Source organism: Galeopterus variegatus, unplaced genomic scaffold (assembly GCF_000696425.1).
Source record: "Galeopterus variegatus unplaced genomic scaffold, G_variegatus-3.0.2 Scaffold3043, whole genome shotgun sequence".
Taxonomy (NCBI): Eukaryota; Metazoa; Chordata; class Mammalia; order Dermoptera; family Cynocephalidae; genus Galeopterus; species Galeopterus variegatus.
This window is the reverse complement of record NW_007729154.1, coordinates 155277-165698: the sequence shown is the minus strand read 5'-3', so window position 1 is coordinate 165698 and position 10422 is coordinate 155277.

Sequence of the window (10422 nt, the reverse complement as noted above, 5' to 3'; positions counted from 1 at the left end):
GTGTTGCTCCCGCGCCTCGCTCAGCCAGTGAGCGGGAACCGGTCTGTATGTGGGATCCGAACCCTCGGCGGGAGCGCCACCGCGCTTCCCAAGCGGCGTATTATAGCAGTGCGCCACCGGGCCGGCCCTTAAAGTGACTTGGTTTTGAATGAATTCTGTTTGACTTTCAAGGAGCCATAAACTCTGAATTAAAGTGATCTAGAGTAGGGGTCAGCAAACTGATTCGTGGCCACAGTCTCATTGATCTTTTGTATAGCTCATGATCTAAAACCTATAAAAACCTTTTAAATGGTTGAGAAAAGTGAAAAGAATATTTTCAACATGAAAGTTATATGAAATTTAAATTTTGTTGTCTGTAAATAAAGTTTTTTTGGCACCCAGCCACACTCATTTGTTTTTGTATTATCTATGGCTGCTTTCAGGCTACAACAGGAAAGCTAAGTAGTTGTGACAGAGACCACATGGCCTGCAAAGTCAAAAATACCTACTGTCTGACACTTTATAGAAAACATTTGTAGATTCTTGCTGTAGATCAGAGGTCAACAGATTACAGCCCATGGGCCAAATCTTGTCTGCTACCTCTTTTTTTAAATGGGGTTTAACTGAACCATGGCCATACTCATTTGTTTACAGAGTTGAGTAGTTCCAACAGGGACTTTATGGCTCTCAAAGACTCAATATTTACCGTCCCTTTACAGAAAGTTTGCCAACCTCTGCTTTAGAGAAAAATACACAAGAGGTTCAAATTTTATGAGTGTAATATAACTCTCAAAAATAAGAAAACTATAAGGCAATATATATATGAATAGAGGTGAAAGGAAATTATTAAGCTATATTGAGAAATAGAAAGTATAATAAAAGGAGGAATATTTTTTAGATGAAATATTCAGTGCTATTAAAATGTTTGTAAACTGTAATTCCAAACAATCCAGTAAGATATGTTTACTTTGACAATTTTATTGGAAACAACATGAGGAATGTAATTAGGCAAGAATAGCAAGGAAATCTTTGAAATGAATTTCTTTGCATATGAGATTTTGGCATATAATAAGACTGGTTTTTCAATATTGGGAAAACGATGTTTTGACAGCTGATTATCCACCTCTCCAACAAAAAAAGCTAGAAGCACATTTATACCTTACATAGAAATATAAGACAATTGTATTTAACATCTCTAATTATGAAATAATATGTTAGAGGCAAACATAGAAAAGAGGAAGATTTTATCAAGCTGGACATGGAATCCTAGAAGCCATAAAGAAAGAGAATAAGTGGCCTCTATGAAGATTTAAAACTGACATGGTGAAAGATACCAAAAACACATAAAAGAATATTGACAGAAAATGTGTGCAATTTATATAAAAGAATATGTCATTTAGGAACAGAGTGCTGTTGCACACACACAGCGGTGGGGAAAATTGCCAGTGCATACCAGTAGGCATGTCAAAGCTGAAGAATTCAAATAAATAAAAATTTGTGAAGTTCTTAACCTCTTTAATCAGAAGAATATGAATGAAAACAAATTTTCTTGTCTTTGAGATGGATTAAAATCTAAGATTTGGATAATACCCATTACTGGCATTAGTGAGGGAAAACAGATACTTGTTCATCATTAGTGGTGTAGATTTGTCTCCTACCTTTTTGGATGGCCATATGGCAAGACCTATCAGCATTATAAATGTTTATTCCTTTTGAAACAGTAATTTCAGATCTAGGAATTTTATCCTATTGGAATAAATAGATAGATGTAAATAATGTTTATTGCAGAATTGTTTTAATTATAACAAATTGGAATTCAGTGTCCTGCCAAGAAGATTGATTAGATTGTAGTTATTCATTACTCTATTGTTCAGTTCATAGAAAGTGGTTAAGCTCTGTGTATACTTCTGTAGAAAGTTGTCCACAATATATTTAATGAAATATGTGATTTGCAGAACCTTATGTGTAAAATGATCTTGTAGTTATAGAGTCAAAATTAATATTGAATTAATATTGATGTGTGCGTGTCCATTTAGTATATATGTTCAAATCTGTTTTTGACTTTTCCTTCCTTTTTGTGGGCACTTTCCTTTTCTTCATTCTACGTTCTGGTGAACTGCCAGTCACACAAGTCTCCAGGTAAGCCAACAACTTTCCATTCTTTGAATTTTGGTTGGAGACACAGAGATAGGAGCAGGGCCAATATTCAGCTTTAAGAACCAAGAGGCCGTAATGGATGTTTTAGTTAGTATTCGTGTCGATTGGTTGGAACCCTTTTGTACCAGATGTAAAGTACTGTATATGGAATATCACTCCTGGACTGGAAATAGTTCAAATTGAGTCATCCTTTGGCAGCAACGTAAGGATTTCTGCATTTGTCACTGGAATCCATTTATATGATTCCAGCTTTCTCCCATCTTGGTTTTGTTCAGTTCTTTAAATGTGTACTCTTCTCATATTTAATTTAGATTTTAAGTGAGATTCAGGTTCTTTTTTCTCAACCATAGAAAGCTAGCCAATACAGAAATTGATACTACAGAGTGGTTACCACACTATAGAGAAGCAGTGTATGAAGGATTGATAATTGAGTAAGACAGATCAAAAGACAGAAGAACTCCTAATTCTACTTTGTACTAGGAAATGATATTCATGTTATAGCATTAATGCCCTTTATACATTAAGGAGCTGGATAGCTCTTGCCAAAAACTAACAGTGATGAGTACTAGTTCCAAAAGTATATGTGATACTTGTTTACAATGAAATTAGATAATTTAAAGGCCATTTGAATTTCTGGCCTCAAGCAAGAAGTTGAAATCAGGACACCTTTATGACTGTGTTGGGAAGAATCTCACTGCTTCTAACCATGGGCCTGCAATTGCTGAAAACCAAATGCCACAGTAAATGCAGTTAGTTGTTGAGCTGTGATGCTTACTGAATTCCCAACCTTGCCACTTCTCTTAGGTAATTTGGGGAAAATGTGAATCTATTATTGGAATGGGGCTATCTGGAAGGATTCAAAGATCTTAGAAAGCTTACACCCCCTCTCAACCCTTCAGAAACCTTCCTACTAATTCTCCTTACCATGCTTCCCTTGTGACAGAAAACTTAATTGTCCTTTCTTTCCCAGCCCCACCATTATTGCTTGGCCAGTAACCAAAATCTGAATTTAATATGACCTGTAATTTGAAATACAGAAAGATAGGGAGGAGATTAGTCTCACCCAGAAGATTCAATATCCTTCCCAAGTTACACCATTAAAAATCTAGGGAATGTTATTGAAAATGTATTTTGAGGGTTAGAAATTGCTTTGCATTATATACAAAGGCTTGAAAGAATTTAAGAGTTTATAATGCAGGATTGGACTATTTATGTACATGCTCCTCACTCTCTTTTGCAAGATCCCCTGTCAAGGCCCAGTAGCCTTTCCATGTTTCTTTAACATGAAAGAAGCATGAACATCTTCTAAAATTTCCCTATGTCTCCTCCTTCACAGACTGGGACTTCTCATGAGAGTGATTGCATTTGGGAAGTGATGGAGGTTGAATGTGTTGTCTCCTCCAAAACTCATGTGGAAATTTGATCTCCAATGTGGCAGTGTTGGAAACTGATTAAGTCATGGGGGTGGATCTCTCATGAATGGATTAATGCTCTCCCTGGGGGAGCAGGGGTAGTGAGTGAGTTCTCGCTCTATTAGTTCCCACGAGACCTGATTGTTTAAAGGACCTGGCACTTCCTCTCACTCTCTCGCTTCCGCTCTCTCGCTTCCACTCACCATGTGATCTGCTTGTACCTGCCAGCTGCCTGCCACTTTCTGCCATGAGTAGAAGCAGCCTGAGGGCCGTGCCAGATGCACCTGTCCCAGAATTGTAAGCCAAATAAACCTCTCTTCTTTATAAATCATCCAGTGTTAGGTATTTCTGTTATAGCAACACAAAACGGACTAAAACAGGAAGGGTATCTGGTTTCCATAGTAAACTATGGTATGTGTGGTGACTAAATTACAGGGCATCAGTTCACTATTAAAAGAATATGAAATGGCTATAATGAACCTCAGAATTCCAATAATGTTTTGATATATTTCCACTATATTTAATAATTGATCCCCAGGGTTGCAACTACACTAAGCTTTTGTTTTAATTAAAAACACTTCATGGCATGCCATCCGGCTCTCATATTGACTTGAATCAATGGAAAGCGACTGGGTACATACTATTGAATGATTATAGTTCAAAGTACTGTGAATATTTCCACTGGAATTCCTAAAAGACTTGCATTTATGCAGAGTGAGGGCTTATGGAGGAATTCTTATCTAAATGTAGCTTATAGCATGTCTAGTAAGACCATAATCCCATACTGTGGTTATTTTCCCAAGTCCTGGATATGTATTTATTAATTGTAAGTATGATGTAACTAGATGACTAACAAAAGTTTGTGCTTTCTTTTCTATTGTCTGGAATGGATTATGGCATGTGGCTGCCAAGCACAGCCTACATTGCCCAGCCACCCTTGCTTTCAGTTGTGGCTATTAGACCAATTTTCTTCAAATATGGTATGAATAGAAGTGATACATCACTTGGGGTTTGGTTATTAAGAACAGGATGTGCTTTCCTGCTGGAAGAATTTTAATTTTATGAAATGGCAAAGCTGAAAAATGGACTCTGTGTTCCTAAACCAGTATTTGGAGAAAAGCCCCCAGTCACCCAGGAATAATAGAAATGGGTTATTATGTGAGTGAGAAATAAACTTACATTGTGATAAGGTAATGATATTTGGGCTTTAATTGTAATAGTAGCTACTGTAATTCTAATCAATATGGTATATTTGATTATGGATAGATCCCCTATTTTAACTCACTGAGTCACAGAGTAAGAGCTGTGATAGTGTGTTATCTATTGTGTAATAAATCTATTCTGTAACCCTGAAGCTTAATGGCTTAAAACAGATAGACATTATCTCAAAATTTCTTTGGGTAAGGAATTCAGGCATGGCTCAGCTGGGTGCCTCTGGCTCAGGGTCTCACACAAGGCTATAATCAAGTTGTTGGCCAGTGCTGCAGTTATTTGAAGGCTTTATTGTAGGACAATCAGCTTCCAAACTCACTAATGTAATTGTTGGCAAACCTCAGGTCCTCACTGGCTTTTGGCTGGACACATCAGTTTCTTTCCATGTGGGCCTCTCTATAGGGCAGCTCACAACATGGCAAGTGGCTTCCTTGAAAGCAAACAAGATAGGGTGCCCAAGATAGGAGCTGATGTCTTTTTTGTATCCTAATATTAGAAGTTATGTTTCCTCATCTTTGTATTCAGTTAATTAGAAGTGAGTCACTACATCCAGCCCATTTTCATGCGGAGGGGATTACAAAAAGTGGATGAATAACAGAAAGTGAGGATCACTGGGAGCCATCTTAATGGCTGCCTATCACAGTCTTGCCTCTGGTGCCCAGTGATTCATGTCCCTTCCACATGCAAAATACACTCACCCCCTTCCAAGTCCCCTCCCAGAATCTCTCCTCATTGCACCATCAACTCAAAGTCAAGAATCTTGTCATCGAAAACAGGCCCAGGTGCTTATGAGTCTCATGAGATGTAGTTTCTTAAGTAGAATTCCTCCCGATCTGCAGACCTGTGGAAATGAATAAGTTATCTGCTCCCCAGTTAACATAGTGCAGTCACTGATCCATAGCAGTTCTGAAATCTGGCCAGGAAAATTTTTGGAAATTCCTTGATTAAGTCTCAAAATGTGGGAATAGTTCTCCACCCTATGGACTCTGGGTTATCCTTTTTACATTAAGTTTGTTTACAGCTCAATAGTTTTGAACCTTTCTTACATTACAATTTTAGGAATCCACTGATCTCTCTTCATTTTGTACTGTCTTTTTCCCTTTTTATTCCAGTTGGCAGTGTTTCTACTGAAGTGATTCTCTCGAAAACTTTGTGGGCTTCATGTGATTCTCATTGAGGTTCACTTCATTGGACAAAAGTCACAGCCACAAATCTCTGTAAGGAAAGCATCTTAGAGGATTTATTGTTTGAATAAGAGTATCTGTGAGGGTGCCTCTAATTTCTTTATGAAGCCTTTGTGTGACTAAATAATACTATCTGAGACACCAGCTTTGATCTTTCTGATCACCCTTACTTTTTTCTCTAGACCAGCTTTCCTAGCAATACCCATAATTTTATCTTTGCTTGGAAGCCATTTCATGATTATAGCATTGTTTGCAATCTACAAATGCTGAGAATTTTTAAAACTGTAAAGTCCTGGCTCTTTATTAACAGCCCTTCTTTCAATTTATCTTTTGTCTTACATGTTTCTATTAGCATCAAGAAAAAGAAGAAAAAGTAGCACATTAAACATGTTTGAAAATCCCCTTAGCTAGATCACCCAGTTCTCTTTCCTACATTAACTGCAGATAATAGGATTGCTGTACTTTCTATCACTACATAAGAAGGCCCCCCATTCCTCCAGTTTCTAATAAGGTTTTTCTCACTATTCTTTAAGCCCTCACCAGCACTTTCTGGCTATCATCATCTTTATATGAGTATAAGAGACTCCAGGCATCCCAGCAAAGACTCAAAAAACTGAATAAAGGCTTCCACACTATCTACCTTATGGAGACGGTTTGGAGATTGAGTTCAACCAAATGAACTGCCTATTAAAACAAAAACAAAACTCAGTACTCTTCACAGGAACATATAGACTCTCTACAGTGTAGTATTCATTCAAAAAGTATTAGAAAAGTAAAAAAGAGGAAACATAAGCCATATTTGAGAAAAAAAGCAACCAAGACCAATCCTGAGATTATCAAACAAGAATGTTAAAGCCACTATTATATTTATTCTGAGTGATACAAAGAAAAATATGCTATTAATGATTGAACAGATCGGAATTTCAGCAAATGAATAAAAGCAATTTGGAAATGGGAATTCTAAAACTGAGAAATGCAATATTTGAAAACAAAAGTTCACTGGATAGGTTTAACAGAAAATTGGAGGTGGCAGAAAATTCTGTGAAGCTGAGTATAGATAAATAGAAATTATCTAATCTGAAACAGAACATATTGAAGGAAAATGAATGACTTCAGTGACTTGTGATCATGTCAAAAGGTCTAACACCCATATAATTGGAGTTACAAAAGGAGAGGAAAGAGCATAGAAAACCTGTTTGAATAATGTTCAGAAGTTTCACAGATTTGGCAAAAAATACTTATTTTCACATTTAAGAATGTCATAAACCCCCAAGCTGGATAAATACAAACAAAACAAAAACAAAAAATACCCAGGCACATCATTATTAACCTGCTGATACCCAAAGATTGAAAGAAGTTTTTGAAAGTTGCCAAAGAAAATCGATGCATCACAGACAGCAATGCATGGCTGACTTTTCTTAATCTGAAACAGAGAACAGTGGAATGACACTTTTTAAAATTGGTAGGGGGCAGACAAAACCTTTCAATCAAGAAGTCTATATACAGAGAAAATGTCCTTCTAAAATGAAGGTAATATAAAGACATTTTCAGATAAACAAAAGCTATAAATTGTTGCTAGCATAACTGCATGATGAAAACCGCTAAAAGGAAATTCTTCTACTAGATGATAACTTGAATCTTCAAGAAGGAATGAAGAGCACCAAAAATGGTAAATATGTGTATATATACAAAAAGTTAACATTTATTCTTTCAGTTTTTACAAACTTTGATTAAAACATGCTTGTTCATAGCCAAAATTGTAACATTGTACTGTGGTAGTGTTTGGTTTATAATGTATATAAATTACATTGACATATGAGTATCTATCAACCATAGCATAAGTGATGGGGCATAAGTAGAACTATATTTTTGCAATATTCTTATACTTCATCTGAAAGGAGTGTGTTGAAAAGTTAAGGATGTAAATTATAATTACTTGATCAACCACTAAAATATAATAAAAGTAACATAAACGTAAAATATACTAAATGCAAAGAGTTACAGCTAAAAGGTCAGTAAATTGATTAAAATGGTTTTCTAAAAGTTATTTAGTTACTCAAAAGAAGCCAAGAAAACAGGAATAAAAAAACTAACAACAGGCGGTAAAAAAGTAAAAAGATAAAATGGCAAAATGATAAACCTAAATTCAACTATATCAATAATTACATTAAATGCTGCTTCTGTTTAACATAGTACTGGAAGTCCTGCCCATCCTCTACAGAAAGAAAAGCAATTAAGAGATGTAATGATAAGAAGGGAGTTGATATAATTGTCATTATTGGCAGATAATATGAACATCAACCTATAAAAATAGAGAAAAAAATGAAAACAAAAAAAGAAAAACAACAAAAACAAAAAAGTATAATCTGTAAGAGAGGACTGTTGCCAGATTGACAATTAATTTCCATAATCAATATTGTTTTGTCTTCCCCTCTTCTTCTGCCTTCCCTGGTTTTAAGTGAGAATTTTACATTATTCTATTTTTATCTTCTGTCTTAGTGTATAAATTATACTACTTTAATTTTGAGTTCTCTAAAGTTTGCAATATATATTTATAACTAATCTAAGTTCACTTTCTAATAACAGTATACTGCTTCATGGGTAATGCAGGTATCTTATAACAGAATATTACTAATTCCTTCCTCCCATCCCTTATAAGACTGCCATATTCATTTCAATTATCCGCAGGCTATATTCACCAATACATTGTTGCTATTATTACTTTGAATAGTTATTTTTTAAATCAATTAAGATTAAGACTAATAAAAGATTGCATTTACTTTCATTTATTCTTTCTCTGACACCTTTTCTTTATGTAGATCTGAGTTTCTTACCTATATAATTTTCTTTTTTTTAAATGAAGAATTTCTTTTAACATTTCTTGCAACACAGGTATACTGGTGGTAAAATCTTTCAGTTTTTGTTTGACTGAAGCAGTGTTTCTCCTACACTTTTGAGAGATAATTTTGCTGGTACAGAATTTTATGTTGTTTGTTTTTTTTTTCTATCAACACTCGCAATATTTCTCTGTACTCTGCACTCTTGCTTGCATGATTTCTAATGAGTGTTCTGATGTAATTATTATTATTGTTTCTTTATAGGTAAGGGTAAGGTGTTTCCCCCCTCTGGCTTTCTTTGTGATTTTCACTTTGTCTTTGGTCTTCTATAGCTTGAATATAAGATGACTAAATGTGTGTTTGTTTGTTTTGGTATTTACCTTACTTGGTATTTTCTTAGCTTCCTGGATCTGTAGTTTGGTGTCTGTCATTAACTTTAGAAAATTATCAATCATTATTAATTCAAATATTTCTTCTGCTCCCTTCTCACTTCTCTTTCTGGTATTCCAATTATGCATATATTTTATCTTTCATAATTGTTTCGCAGTTCTTGGGTATTCTGTTCTGTTTTTTTCTCTTTTTATTTTTTTTCTCTTTGTATTCAGTTTTGGAAATTTCTACTGACAATATCTTCAGTTTCATTCTTTTCTCATCTGTGTCCAATCTATTCATGAACCCTTCAAAGGCAATTTCCATTTCTGCTACAGTGTTTTCAATTTCTAGCATTTCATTTTGAATCTTTCTTAGAGAGTCTGCATTTCTCTGCTTATATTACCCATCTGTTCTTGCATGTTGTCTGTTTTTCTATTAATGACCTTAACATATTAATCATAGTTACTTTACATTCCTGGTCCGATAATTCCAAAATCTCTGCCCTATCTGACTCTCATTTTGGTGTTTGCTTTGCTTCTTTAGATTGTTTTTTCTTGCCTTTTAGCATGCCTTGTAATTTTTGTTGAAATCTGGACATGAAGTACTAGGTAACAGAAACTGAGGGAAATTGGTTTTTAGTGTGAAGTTTAATGTTATTCTTGCTAGGAGCTGGGCTGTATTTAATATGTGCTATAGCTGTAGGTGCCTGAGGCTTTAGTTTTCTCGCTTTTACTTTCTTTCCTGTTGTCTTTGGGTTTCCTTAAGAACTCCTTCCTAAATAGACTCTGTGTCTTGCAACTTTCTCAGTTGTAATCCACTGTTATAATACCAGAGCTCCATTAGTGTGGTACTGAGGTAGTGGGAAGGGGAAGCATTCTATAATCTTATAATCTCATTTTAAAAAATGGGCTTAGGTCCTTGGGCTGTGATCTCCAGAAGTGTGTCTTAGACCCCCCCCCCCCCCAAATCCTGCCCTTACTGAGGCAAGGAGGCTAGAGTGGCTGGAGCTCGCCAATTGTTTTTCCCCCAGATCCAATAAAACTACCAGGAAGTAGTCTTCCTTGGAGTGCAAGCATTTGTTATGGAGAATTCTTTGGGTGAACCTCAAAATTATTACTGTTCCCCTCTCCCTGCCCAAGACATTAGGAGATTTCCCCCCAGTCTTCACTGTGAGAATCTGATGAGGTTCTTGGAGGCAAAATACATAAAAATGTGGGGGCCCATTTAAGATTAGGGCCCCAGGAGTTTTTTTTTTTTTTTTTTTTTTTT